The sequence below is a fragment of the Pleurodeles waltl genome, chromosome 4_2, assembly GCF_031143425.1.
Source record: "Pleurodeles waltl isolate 20211129_DDA chromosome 4_2, aPleWal1.hap1.20221129, whole genome shotgun sequence".
NCBI lineage: Eukaryota > Metazoa > Chordata > Amphibia > Caudata > Salamandridae > Pleurodeles > Pleurodeles waltl.
In genome coordinates this window covers 120,744,207-120,759,205 of record NC_090443.1, presented here as the reverse complement: position 1 = coordinate 120,759,205, position 14,999 = coordinate 120,744,207, and the positions used below count along the sequence as shown (strand labels likewise).

The 14,999-nt window shown below is 46.5% G+C and overlaps 1 protein-coding gene and 1 long non-coding RNA gene across 2 annotated transcripts in view; one reads left to right on the top strand and one right to left on the bottom strand.

The window, feature by feature from the left end:
• Positions 1–7,129, top strand: part of LOC138292361 (uncharacterized) — a 52,395-nt gene extending 45,266 nt beyond the window's left edge. The window contains exon 3 of the long non-coding RNA XR_011202661.1: positions 7,022–7,129. This is a non-coding gene — a long non-coding RNA (uncharacterized lncRNA). The remainder of the gene's footprint in view (positions 1–7,021) is intronic.
• Positions 1–14,999, bottom strand: part of METTL1 (methyltransferase 1, tRNA methylguanosine) — a 108,029-nt gene that overhangs the window by 56,925 nt on the left and 36,105 nt on the right. The window lies entirely within an intron of this gene.

Here is a 14,999-nt window from a genome sequence, read left to right as displayed (position 1 = left end):
AATTTACAATTTATTAGTGGATAAATTATCCTCACTAGATGGTCAGGATAAGGCAAATACAAACCTCGTGAGTACTCACTGTGAACTAATGGCATCACTCAAACCTCTTTTAACAAAAGTGGGCAGAAGAGCATACTATGCACAAAAACCCTTAGGTTGGTTTACAAGTGAGTGCAGGCTAGCTAAAACTAAACTTCTAGAAGCAATTAAAAAGGAAGAAGGAGGAGCCATCTTCGTAGCACGAAAATAATATATGACCACCCTGACACAAGCCAAAATACAATGGGAAAAGATGCAATGGGAAGAACTGGAAGATGCCCTGCAGAATAGGAACATCAAGGGCTTCTGGAATCCTTTAGCAGAGGGTTCCTGTACCACAGACCACCACTTGGAAACAGTGGTAGAACCATAGGACTGGGTAGCTCACTTTGGTGAGCTCTATGAAGACTAGCACAAGGACATACCCAAAGTCAACTCAGATTCTCCCACAGCCTTTCTATCTAATGAGGGCCCAAGAATTGAGGGAGATCTGAAATAATTGGAACAGAAGGAAAATTACTGCATTTTAGCTCATCTATCACTTACGACAGGGGCTAGCTTAGGCAATCTTCTAGTTTTCAGCAGAGAGGAAACAGCTCTGGCTCCGAAACAAATGAAAGTAGAGAAAGCACTGGGACAGGATGATATTGCCGGTAACTCGTACCTTTTTCAACCTGACATCTGGATTCCCTACCTGAATGCCTTGGGAAATACTACTGTGAGCAGAGAGGAGGAGACCCCCACCCTTAAGTCTCAATATATAGCAAGCATTTGCAATGCAATGGGTCTTGCGTTTTCTCGAGTTGATGCTATTAGCGTTGTAATCTCCTAACCGGACTTTTCTTGCCACATAAACTGAAAAGTAAAACAGTTTCACATAAGCGAGCTGAGCAGACGGCCGCCATAAGCGCAAAGGAAACACACAAAAGGAAACAGAAGTTCGCTTGCAGTGAAACGTATTGGCGATAGTGCAATTTCCATGTAGCCAGCAAAAGTGCAATTATCCATGTAACTGGCAAAAGTACAATTATCCATTTAACTAGCAAAAGTGCAAATATCCATGTAACATGGTTGATGTAATGCAAAGCGCTCTACTACTGCCCAGCGAGATCGCGCTGCCTACGAAATGAAGAGAAAAAGTATTGCAGAAACCATACGGAAAACATGGAGCCTCGTATGTTTTCAGTAGTTGCCCGATGCGCTCAAGGAGGGCCAAACACCGGATGTACGCATGCCTTTCACTAATTAAATCAAGCTAATTTTAAAAGGAAAGCCTACGAACCAACCAAACCGATGGGCTTGACATGGGCATGGTTAAAAGCCCACAGAGAGACCACACCAGGGACAGAGTGCTTTGTGTTCAACCCTAGAAAGGGTATGGGGGATATACTACAGACCGATAAGCCTGATTGACAACAGCCAAAAATACATTCTGCAGGCAGGTGTTGGTAAGATTATAATCTTGGATGTCAGATAATAAAATACTTTCAGACTGCCAAGCAGGCTTTAGTTCAAAGGTTTGAGCCGTGGACCAAGTCTTCCGCATTGTACTGACATGCAGGAAGTACATAACCATCAGGCTGGACCATCTTTATGTCACCTTTATTGATTTAAGAGCGGCTTTTGACTTTGTACCTAGGGAAAGCCTTTGGAAGATTCTTGATTCCTACAACATCCCTGCAGGCCTTCTGAGAATCTTATGGCTTCAGCATACACATACATATGGTCAGTTTAGGTGGAACAATTGTGGGGACCTTACCCCAAGGATTCCAATTAATTGTAGGGTCCGCAAAGTTGTGTAATAGCTTTCACGCTTTTTAACCTGTATATAAACGGAGCTGTCGACTGGCTAGCCCAATGCAGACATGGCGCTCCCAAATCTGCAGGCATTAGCCTGCCAATACTCATGTTTGCAGACAATACATTCCTTATCTCTAGAACACCATCAGGTCTTCAAGTACTCCTGGATAGCTTCTCTAACTTTTGCTCCGCTAGAGGTCTAGAGGTGAATCCTCCCAAGTCTAAGTTCATGACTCCCTAACTCTCACAGGTCTTTTAGAGGTAGGATGTGGTTGGATGGGGTGCCCTTGGAGCAAGTCAAGTGCTTTGATTATTTGGGCATTAGAACTTCTGCAAATCTGTTCTGGGCACCTCAGGTTGAGAAGTGCAGGGCAGTTCTCTTCCAAAGGTCTTCTGCTATAGCTAGAAAATACAAGGCCACCTCTAGTGATGCTGTTTCCCCTGCCCTTATGGACCATAGGGCTACTGCCATAGCAGGTGCCACGTATGGGGCAGAGCTCTGGGGATGGGCTGACATGTCTGCACTTATTGTTACTAAAAATAAATTTCTAAGGTTATTGTTCACCCTCCCTCAGAGCACTTACCTAATCCCCTGTCGCATGGACCTCTCTTTACAAGGAATAGACCATGCCATCCTTTAAATAATTGTTCTACTGGGTGTGTTTGTGGTCCACAGAGGAACTGGGCCTATTGAGGGAAGCACTGATTGGTGACATTCAATTAGACAAATTTGCACGTACCCCGTGGTTGAGTAAAATCAAACACCTAAGAAAAGTAAGCAGGATGCCTGAAGAGTGGGGAAACACCTGCTGCCTTAATAAAGTATTATTATTATTACTGAATATAGAGGCATTTCAGGGAATGTAGGGTATTAGCCAATGGGCTACTTACACCTGGGTGCATCGGATACCAGGCAAAAAGGGGGGAGGCCATGTCAAAAAGGGGAACTTACCTACACCCTCTCCAAACGAAAGAAAATGAGACTAACCTTTTCCAAGGGAGTTTTCATTGTCCAAGGTGAAGAACTGGGAAAGGCCATTGGGGTGGTCTGTCCCAGGTCTGTGTTGCACTGTAAAGTCCATTCCCTGAGGAGAGATGGACCACCTCAACAGTTTGGGGTTTTTATCTTTCATTTGCATCAGCCATCCAAGAGGCCTGTAGTCAGTTTGAACAAGGAAGTGAGACTCAAATAAGAATGGTCTCAAACTCTTCAGGGACCAGACACAGCAAAGGCTTCCCTCTCAGTAGCACTCCAACACTGCTCTCTGGGGGGTAACCTCCTGATTATCTAAGCAACAGGTCGGTCATGGCCATCATCATTGGCCTGGAATAGGACTGCTCCTATCCCTTGTTCAGAGCATTCTGTCTGCACTATGAACTGCCTAGAATAATCTGGAGCTTTTAGAATGGGTGCTGAGCACATTGCATCTTCCAGACTGTCAAAAGCCTTTTGACAGCTCACTGCTGAGTTTACTTTCTTTGGCATTTTCTTTGAGGTCAGTTCTGTGAGGGGTGCCACAATGGAACAATACCCCTTCACGAACCTCCTGTAGTTCCCAGTCAAGCCAAGGAATGCCCTGACTTGGGTGTCGGTGATTGGAGCTTCCCAGTCCAGAATGGTCTGGATCTTGGGTTGTTGTGGTTGAACTTGTCTCCACCACCCACGTGACCCAAGAATACAACCTTACCCTGTCCTATCTTGCACATGCTTGCCTCGATAGTGAGGCCTGCATTTCGCATTACATTAAGAAACTTACCTTGGTATATTAGGTGATCCTGCCAAGTGGAGCTAAATACAGCAGTTTCACCAAGATATGCTGCACTAAAGTCTTCCAACCTAGCAAGGACCTTAGTCACCAACCTTTGGAAGGTGGCAAAGGCATACTTTAAACCAAATGGCATAACAATGAACTGGTAATGTCCATCTGGAGTCGAGAATGCTGATCTTTCTTTTGCTTCAAGTGTCAGGCCAATCTGCCAGCACCCTGATGTCAAATCAAAAGTACTGAGAAATTTGGTTGTTCCTAATCTGTCAATCAGTTCATCTGCCCTTGGAATAGGCTGTCTTGGTTACAGCATTAACACCGCTATAGTCCACGCAAAACCTCTGCTTTGGTTTACCTCCCTTGGAATGAGGTTGGAGACTAAGACCACTGGACTGGCCCAGTGACTGTCAGATGGCTCGATTACATTACCCCTAAATCCTGCATCTTCCCTACTTCAGCTCTGATGCAATCCTTCTCTTGGTCAGACTGTCTATATATTTTGCTTTTCAGAGGCATGTGGTCACAAGAGTCCACATCATGGACATACCAGTTAGTCTGATTAGGGGTGAGGGAAAATAACTCACACTGCTGTGGGATTTGCCTGCAGTCACCTTGCTGCTGGGCAGTGAGGGTGTTTGAAAAGCCCACTCCATCAACAAGGTCAGGGAGAGGCTCACTCTTTTCTTCCAGATCCTCATCAGTGACCATCAGTATGGCCACATCAGCCCTGTCATAAGAGCTTTAAGCGGTTCACATGGATAACCCTCTGAGGGTTCCTAGGAGTGCCTAGGTCAACCCGATAGGTGACCTCGCTCTTCTTTTCAAGGATAAGGTAGGGGACACTCCATTTGTCCTGGAGTTCCCTGAGAGCCACAGGCTCAAGTACCCACAACTTCTGCCCTGGTTGAATCTCCACCATAGCATCCTTTTGATCATACCAGAGCTTCTGGAGTTCTTGGCTGGCCTCAAGGATTTCGTATGCTTTTTTCATGTACCAAGCCATCCTTGAACATAGACCAAGCACATAGTACACAATGTATTGTTTGGGCTCTTTGAGAGGGCTCTCCCAGCCGCCCCTCACTAGACAGTGATCCCCTTACATGACAACCAAAGAGAAGTTCAAAGGGGGAAAACCCTGCTCCTTTCTGTGGCACTTCTCTGTAGGTGAACAGCAAACATGGTAACCGGATATCCCATCTCCTTTTGAGTTTCTTAGGGAGTCCTGCAATCATCCATTTCATTGCTATGCTGAATCTCTCAACTAAACCATTTACTTGTGGGTGATATGGGGGTGTGAACTAATAAGTCACTCCACATTTATTCCATATGGCATTGAGGTATACAGATATGAAGTTACTACGTCCGTCTGATATGACCCCCTTAGGGAAGCCCACTCTAGTAAAAATAATGAGTAGAGCCCTAGCAACTGAATGAGCAGTGGTAGTCCTAAGGGGTATAGCTTTAGGGTACCTGGTAGCATGATCCACTACCACCAGTATAAATCTGTTCCCTGATGCTGTTGGAGGGTCTAAGGGGCCAACAACATCAACCCCTACCATTTTGAAGGGAACCCCCAACCAATGGAAGTGGAATTCAGGGGGCCTTTGGGTGGCCACTTGTCTTGTCACTGGCTTGACAGGTGACACAGTAGTTACAAACCTCCTTCACTTTCTGTGACATACCTGGCCAGTAGAAGAGAGGTACCAACCTACTCCAGGATTTGGTTTGGCCAAGATGCCCAGCTAAGGGGATGTCATGAACCAAAGTGAGTAGGACCTCTATAAACCTGAGGCACTACCAGTCTCCTAGTGGCACCAGGTTTAGGTGCTCTGGCCTCGGTATACAGAAGTCCCTCCTCCCAACAGGTTCTGTGGGAGCCACTGACATCTCCCTTTTCCTGGTCAGCAGCTTGCTGTCTCAAGCTCTCAAGAGTAGGACAGGCCCTCTGCCCCTGGCATAGCTCTTTCCTACAGGGTCCCCCTGGGCCTAGCAGTTCTGCTGTATAAGGCACAAGGTCCTGGGGCTCAGTTCCCTCAAGGGAAGACAGGTCATCCCCCTGAGAGTAGGGGACCTGAGCTTGGGCCTGCTCGGAAGCTGGCTTATTAGACTTCCTGCCATTATTCTAGGTTTCAGCACCTCTTTTTCACATTGAGCTTTGCATTGTGTTCTGGTTTTCGCACACACCCATTCAGGTATATCCAGCATAGCTGCATGGGTCTTTCTTTCAACCCCAGCCCATGCTGAGTACTCCAGATCATTTCCTAGCAGGCAGGCTACAGGAACGGCAGAGGATACCACCACCTTTTTCTGGCCAGTTACCACTCCCCACTATAAGGACACCATTGCCATGGGATGGACCTTAGTTTGGTTGTCAGCACTGATGACTGTGAAAGATTTTCCAGTCAGATACTGTTATGGGGATATCAGTTTTCTGTCAACATGGTGACACTTGCAACTGTATCCCTCAGTGCTTCAACTCTGATCCCATTTATATGAGGCTGTTGTCTATACCTTTCCAGATTACCGGGCCAGACAGCCAGGGCAGCTACATCCACCCCACTTTCTGAGACTAAAGTTGCTTCTTCTGTGAGCTCTCTGACATGGTCAGGGCCCATCTGTGATCCCATGTGGAGACTTACCACTGGAGCTGCAGGTGCACTAGGGGGTTCTTTTTGCAACAGGTAGGGTCTCAGGTTCAGGGGACCAAAGGTATTGCCTATTGGGGAACAATTGAAGAGTTTCAGGGAAGAGATCTGGCACTCAGGACCCGGTTAGCAAGAAGCAAAATTATATCAAATACTAGGCAAACAGTGGAGGTGACCATGTCAAAAAGGGGCACTTTCCTACACCAGACATTAAGTCAAATGTGCTGAGGAACATGGCAGCTTCCAACTGATTTATGAGCTCACCAGTTCTGGGGATGCAGTGCATGTCAGTCTTGGTGACTGTACTGAGTACCCAGTAATCCACACAGATTCTAAATTCTGGGGTAGGACCTGGAGGAGCTGCCTTCGAGACCAATATGACTGGGATGGACCAAGGGCAATTTGGAGGCTCCATAGCCACCTAACTCCAGCAACTTGGAAACTGCCTCTATAATGCTGGCTCCCACCTTATCAGACAGCCAGGAGATATTGCTCTTCACCAGTGTGCTGTCCCCAGTGTCAATATCACGGATACACCATGTAGTGGGTCCCAGGGTAAGGGAGAATAGAGAAAGCAAATTATCCCAACAACTGGTGGCAGTCTCTTTGTTGCTCTGGGGTCAGGGCGAGGGAGATTTTATGATATTTTATATGTTATGTCAAATGTTATGCTATATGATGTGTTGTATATTATGTAATATTATATTATGATATATGTTATATTATGTGTAATATTAAATGTTATGTCATATGTTATGTTGATTTGTACAGTGTGTTCAACACCCGTGAGGTATCCAGGTGCTGGAGCAGGTGAGCTGGCAGATCAGGCTCCTAGTAAAAAAACAGGGTCTTCAGTTCCTTGCAGAATTGGAGAAGAGATCGGGAGGTCCTGATGTGGTGTAGAAGGTAATTCAAGAATTTGGCGGTGATTTAGGAAAAGGAGTGTCCTTCTGACTTGCTCCTGTTGATGCAGAGTACTTGTGTAAGAAGAAGTGAGGCTAAGCGCATTCGCCTGGTGGGTTGGTGGAAGTTAAGGCTCTGGTTGAGGTAGAAGGTCCGATGTTGTGGAGAACTTTGTATGTGCAAGCTAGCAGTTGGTATGGCATCCCTCCTGGATTGGTAGCCATTGACGTAGGGGGTTATGTGTACATTGCAGGTGATGTGGAAGATATGCTTGACTGCGCGTTCTGGGTGGTCTGGAGTCTTGGTAAGTGTTGATTTGTGATGCCAGCATAGAGTGCATTGCCGTAGTCGAGTCTGCTGGTGATAATGGCCTGTGTGACCATGCTTCTGATGTCAATAGGGAGTCAGTGAAATATTTTGCAGAGCATGCATAGGTTGAAGAAGACAGGGAGATGACCGTTCCTTGTAAGATAGGAGGTCAGGGAGAGGTGCAGTCTCCTCTTCCTCCCCATCACCCAAAACCAGGAGCATGGTTAACTCAGACCTCTCGAAGTGGGGCTTCGGCGACTGACATGCTGAACCCTTAAAGGGTTCCTGGGAGACTTACGGTCCACTGGACAGGTGACCTCACTCTTGCACCCTTTCACCTCTGAGGGCCCAGATCAACGGTCTTACAGGGCCCAGGGTTCCACAGGTTCCATCACCCACACTTTTCGGCCAGGCTGAAGCTCGACCAGAGAGGCCTTAAGGTGGTACCATTGTTTTATTACCTCCTGGGTGACTTCTAGAATTGCCTTAGCTTGCTTACAGAAGAGCTTCATCTGGATACAGAGTGCCAGCATTTAGCTGACCACGTCTAGGGGGGCCTTCCTGGGAGTTTGCTCTGACCCCTCGTTTCCCAGACTGAGAGGTCCTCACACTAGGTGCCCATACAGAAGCTCAAAGAGGCTGAAGCCAACCTCCCATCTGGAATATATCTTGGTACGCAAACAACAGACATAGGACGTCCCACTTCCACCTCAAGGACTCTGGTAGCCCCAGAATCATGCCTTTGAGGGGCTGGTTGAACCTCTCAGCAAGCCAAAAGGCTGTTGGTGGTAAGGAGTAGAGTTGTAGGTTTCTCCACACTCATTCCACATGGCGCTCATGTATTCCGACATGAAGTTGGTACCCCAGTCCAACACCACCTTCTTGGTGAATCCCACATGGGTAAATCTGCCCATCAGTGCCATGGCCCCTGTGGGTACAGTCACCGTCCTCAGGGAGATAACCTCAGTGTACTTGGTGGTATGCTCTACCAAGACCAGAATGAACCTGTTGCCCATGGCTGTCTTGGGGTCCAAAGGCCCAACAACATTAATGTCCACCCTTTCAGAGCGGGTGCCAATGACAGAGAAAGGTTTCAGGGAAGCCTTGCACTTCCCCACCTGACTTCTCAATACCCTGGCAGATAGTACATGACCTTCAGAAAGCATCTGAGGCCCTCCTCACCTAGGGCAAATAAAACTGGGTGACAAGCATATTAAAGGTCTTGTCCTGCCCTAGATGACCTGTCAGGGGTACATTGTGAGCCAGCTCCAGTAGGAAGGCCCAGTAGCACTGGGGGACCTCCAACACCTGTGTTGCACCAAGCTCAGGAACCATAGGCTCGCTATTCAGAAGACAATTCTCCCAGTAAATCAAATGATCACCAAAGGTGTCGCTAGCTGCCTGGGACTTGGACTGCGGCCATAGGCCCTGAAAAGTAGGGCACTCATACAGTGCCTTGCAGAACTCATTCCTGGTGGGATCCCATTCCTGCTGCCAGTTGGCCTAGTCAGTCAGGTTTCCCAGAGCTGCAACGTCCTTCCCTGTAGGCTCTGGGGTGTCCCTTTCAGGTTCAACCACCTCCTGGACCGTAGGAGTTTCAGAAAGGACTTTCCAGCCAGCACTCCTTTCCCTCCCTCTTTTTAGTAGGCACCTGGGCCATTCTTCCAGGCTCCAGGACCTCATATTTACCCTCTCGGATGACCATGGAGTGTTTAGTCAGGCACACCCACTCAGGCAACCCTAACATCTCTAAGTGTGATTCGAATTCCACCTCCTTTAAGATGGTGTGCTCTAGGTCACTGCCAAGCAGACAATACACAGGCAAAGGTACCATATCTACCTTCAAGGAGCCAGAGCCACTAGGTAGTGATTCATGGCAGTCAGCTGCAACAACGTGGTGGAATGCATTAGGGACTACCTGATCTTAGAGCATCAGATGGCATCTGACAGTTGTCATCCTGGTTCCAGTGTCTCTCAGAGCCTCTACCCTCTGCCAATTGATGGTGACCCACTGCCTGTATTTCCTAGTGATACTAGGCATTTGAGTTCTCTGCACCATCTCTCCGCCAGCCAGGCACACTAGAGTAACCACTACGCTATTCCTCCCACTAACTGGGACAATATCCTTCCCAAGCGCTATACTAGCCAGTCTCAATGACTGCCCACGAGTAGGGGGCTGTGCCCACTTGGCATCCCTCTTGAAGTGCCTTTTCTGTTGGCACTAATAGCACTTGGGGGTGCATTCATTGAGGAATTATCGTCAGGGAAGCACTTTTTCTCAGTTGGGTTTTGGGCATCCTGAATGTTTTTTGTGGGCCTTTAGAGGACTTGTTAGCTTTATTTTTGTCCCCCCTCTCCTTCTGGTGGGAACCCTGTCCACCCTTGTGGTGCTCTCTACCTTCTTGTGGAACCTGGTGCTGTCCCAGCAGTCTGCCTCCTTAGCAAGCTCCCTGGGTCAGTGAGCTTACTATCAATCAGGTGTTGGCACAGATCTGCAAAACAAAGACCAAACATGTGCTCTTTTGCAATCAAATTTTGCAGCCCCTGATGATCCTTTACTTCACTGCCCTTCATCCAGCCATCCAGTGCCTTGCAAAAGGAAACCACACAATTCACTCAGTTTCTGACTGTCCTTAAACACCTGCTATACTTCTCTATGGTAAAGCCATACTTCCTAACAAGGGCTTCCTTCATGGGCGAGGGTGGGATCTCACCCCGTCCCCCTTCTCCAGGGCCAGTACGGTGTCACTCTCCTCACTATGGATGTACTTTACCGGGTTAGCACCCCCAAACCTCCTCAGGGATCCTGTGCATCTCATGAGCTTTAAACCACTTGACAATTTCATATCCCACAACAATGTCGGGCACCAGACCATTAGGAACATGGACCCTCTTGTCTTCGGAGGGCATTGCAAGCACACTGCCACTATCCCTGCTCGGCCCTGCCTGCCTAGCTTGATGTCCAGCTCCTTTAGACTCAGAGCATACACAGCTCCACCTTCCTAATTGTGCTCTTTGATGGAAGTCCACTTTCCTTGCAGAATTCCTTGAGCTAGGCCCCAATGTAGGAATCCATGCTGGCCAGCTGAAACTCCATTCTTGCAGGTGCAGTTTTAGGGAAAACATTCAGGGAGAGAATTCAGAAAAAGCAAAAAGGCCAATCAAGGAAAATTAAAAATTCAGAATGGTCTCAGATGGGGGATGGTGGTATACATAACATCACTGTATGGTACCGCACAAACACAAGCCCTAATCTCAACCACTAATCACTGCACAAACACAATCCTCACCGCTGATTACCAATGTAAGAAATTGGGTTGTTGGGTGACTGTGAGCCATAGTCAAGCAGCAACCACTAATCATGTCATGGTGAGGGACAAGTCAACCCTAAATGAACTTGTGCACTGCAACCCTATGGTAGTTTGGCACAGAGCAGCCGGAGGCATAAGTAAAGTATATGTGCCACATTTCAAACAGTAATTAAGTGGAAAATACTAAACAAAAAGGATCCACACCAAGAATAAAACTCTCTTTAATAAATAAACAAGACCATAACAACAAAACTCCTTTCAGTAGAACCAGAGACAAGCAATTTTAAAGAATTTTGTGAAAGTGGTGCCAAAAGGCACAAAGCACCAACTGTAGATATCTGGTCAAGTCGAACTGGGACAAAGTCACAGGTTCAGGCTGACAGTGGTGGAGCGCTGGCTGGCTAAAGGCACCCAGTTAGGCCTGCTGAACAAGGTACCTTCAATCTTGGTTTGCGGTGTGATGCAAGGATCCTCGTTGAAGATGAGTGGCACAGCAGAAGCAATATGTTGGTTCTGAGATGCAGCGAGGCTGCACTGCGAGAGCCTACACCTTCGTCGAGCATCCTGTCGACAGGGCTTCCAAGGATAAATCCGGCGTCGCGGATGCAGCACACAGTCAGTGTGATGTGTCAGTTTCGAGGTGCTGCAGGACTGTGATGTGGAGTCCAGCATCGTCACCATGAGATGCAAAGGCTTGCACCAAGGATGCATCGCGCAGAGGTGGTCCCCAATGGGCAACTAAGTGATGCGGGTTATTGCAACTGATCCAATCCATGCAGCTTCTGCGATGCATTGGTTCTGCTTGGGCTTGCGCCGAGCAGCAGAAGAGATGTGTTGGTTCCCCTGGATTCAGAGAGGCTGGAGGAGTACCTTAAAACCACTTCCAAGATACCAGGACTGAGGTGACACCACTTAGCAGGGTAGACCCACAGACGGCAGAGTCCAAGTACAGGTGCAAGGTTGTGATGAAGTCAGTTGCTTCCCGGAGGCTTCAGATCAGGTGGTCAGCCAATTACCCCTTGGAGCCGCTCTGGGTTCAAAAGATGCAGGTCCAGTCCTTCTCACCCAGGGAAGTGGGCAGCAGGGCAGCAGTCCTTCAGAGCAGCAGTATAGCAGAGTGGCAGTCCTTTTAGCAGTCGTCCTTTCTGGCATAGTATCCGTAGGTGCAGATGTGTACTGAAGAATTGGTGTCTTAGGTCCAGTATTTATACCCAGTTGTGCCTCTGAAGTGGGGAGAAGCTTCTATAGGCCGGTCTTTGAAGTGCACAGGTGCCCTGCCTTCCAGGCCCTAGCTCCAGCCTAACTACAGGAGGTATGCAGTTTGGGTAGACAGGACACAGTCTATTCAGGTGTAAGTGGGGCTATGCCTAGCTCCTTCCTCCCATCCTGCCAGTGATGGCCCATCCAGTCACACCTAAACTCGCCACTGTGTGTGGCTATCTAGGAGTAATACACAAAGCCTAACCGTCAACTACACCCTGTTGTGTGACTCAGAGACAGGCTGCAGGCATCACATAATGAAGGCAGGAAAATACCAACTTTCTAAAAGTGACATTTTCAAAAATGTAATTTAAAATCCAACTTCACCATAAGTTAGTATGTTTCGTAGTAATTCCAAAGGCTCCAAACATGAAATAAAAACCTGTTACCCTTAGGAAATTACATTTATTAAATGAAATAAGGTAACTCCAATGTAATCCTCTGGGTGAGTTTATAGTGAAAAACAAATGTAAACGTTTTTCACTACCAGGATATGTAAACCTTAAAACTACATTTCCTACTCTTTAAATACAATGCTCCCTGCCCTCTGGGATATTGAGGGCCTACTATAGGCATGTCTTATATGTATTAAAAAGAAATATTTGGGCTTGGCAAAAGGTTTAATTTTCCAGGTCGAAATGGCAGTTTAAAACTGCACACATACAGGCTGCAAAGAGAGGCCTGAGGCATGTTAAAAGTGCTACATAAGTGGGTGGCAAAATTGGAGCTCAGGCATTTAATTTATAGACTCTGGGAAGAGGTAGTGCTACTTTACTAGGGACTTACAAGTAAATTAAACATGCCAATAGGGTACAAGCCAACCCAACATGTTCTAAGGAGAAAGCACTTTAGCAGTGGTTAGTAGTGGTAAAGTGTACAGAGCCCTAGGGCCAGCAAACATGAAGTCAGCAAAACCAGAAGGTCTGAAGGCAAAAGGTAAGGGGGACACCATGCCAAGGATGCCAGGTCTAACAGAAATGATTAAAGTACAGAATAAATTACAGCCACTTATTTAGGCAAGATTGTCATAATTTTATTTGTAGATAGAAATGTTAGCGTTCAAATTTTTCTTTTAACTTTTCCATTCTTAAAACAACCCCTTTCCTGTTGCAAGATGTCCATCTTAATTTTTCTATTTATTCACATTTACTGAGTATTTGTGCTGGATTACACATGCCATCACATTCAGCATTAATACACTGGGGTGTCTACTTACCAAAAGAGTTGTTTGGGATGTTTCTGATTTTATGATAGTTTCTCTGAAATTAGATGATATTAAAAGTCTATTGGTAACTTTGATGAACAAAATTGCTGGACTTCAGGTTCAAAAGTCTGGTTGTAACTGTAGTGTGCCCTATAAGTCTGTCCCCTCGCCTGATTTTCTGATGGAATCCACAAAACCCAGTCCCCTCAGTATAGGTGACAAAATGACATCTTCCTCTACACACAACACCGTTAGGTGCATTAATGATAATTCCCCAACATGTGGCAGGAATGGTAGGTTTGTTTCTCAATCCATGTCTTCCGCATATGAGCGAATGTCACAATCAGGTGTAAATAAGGGTGGATCAATTTTTGGACGGGGAGATATAGATATTTCACGTCCAAAAACTTCTCAGTTAAATCCAGGAGGAATATCCTCTGTAGTAAGCTGCTGTGTTAGTCCCCGTCCAGTCACTAATCCTGATCATATGACACTATCGCAGACGCGCGTCCTTAAACAAAGGTCCAGAAGGAGGAGGGAAGTCGCGACTATTTAACTAGGGTACCAAAGCTACCTCAGGGTAACAGAGAGTCGAGTGATTCACTAATTAACAAAGTGATTCACTGGATTCGTTCACAGAGGAATTGTCTCTCTGTTATCCGGTCCGATATATGTGAGGCCCACAGATATAACCAGTTAGGGTCAGAATTTGATTACATCTCGATTCTCTTCAATGATTATAGTCTAGCTAAAGATCTCCTGGCCTTTGATGCACGGACACGCACACTATGTATTGGTAGGGTATCGAATCTTAGACTTAGCAGTCAGCCGCCTGGGGCCCCGCTATCCAGAGAATGTTGTAGATCCGGAATTATAGCAGCTGGGGCTATTCCCTCCCCAGTTAATTCTGTTACTTCTAAATATGAGAACCCTTCCCCCTCACTCTCTGAATTGGACTGACTGTCTGCCCCCTGTACAGTGCTTCCAAAAACAGTAAATGATGTGTGTCAATCTATAGGGATTTCGACTCCTGCCCCACTTATGAGAACAAAGTCAATATCTCCACCTCCTAAAATTAACATCATGTCCTGGAATGTAGCAGGAATCAAGCAAAAGCTGGATGACCCGGAATGGGTAAGCCTTGTAAACAAACAAGATATTTGTCTCTTCCAGGAGACATGGACCAAAGAACAGTTATCCTTACAAGGCTTTACAACCTATTTCTCTGCTGCCCAACCTGCCTCTGGTGGATTTGGAAGACAGATAGGAGGTTTAATGATTTTATTGAACAATAAGTTAGAATGTGATCACTCTGTGATAAAGTTTAATTCCTTTGATCTGCTGGGTGTGCAACTTACATTCCGTCCTGGCTTTAAAATGATAGTTCTGAATATTTATGCTAGATCTGTTCCCCGTGGGTCTGAATCAATTGTTCTTTCCCAGTTGACGGACTACATAGACGTTTTGGACCCTTCAGTTTTTCTGATTATAGCAGGTGATTTTAATTGCTCTTTTGTGTTGGACAACTCCATTAGCAATCTGACTACTGAGGAGGACGAACATTGGGGTATTCCCCAATCTAAAGAAATGGTACTTTCGCCTGTTTCCTGTGTTGCATTCCAGATGTCTTCCCTTTGCCTGAACTATGGCCTGAGAGAATGCAATGGCCGCACTAAATCTGACTCAGAGCGAGCCATTACTTTCAAGCGAGGGCTTTCCTTTAGTACTATTGATTACATTCTTTTGGACATTAGGCTATGGT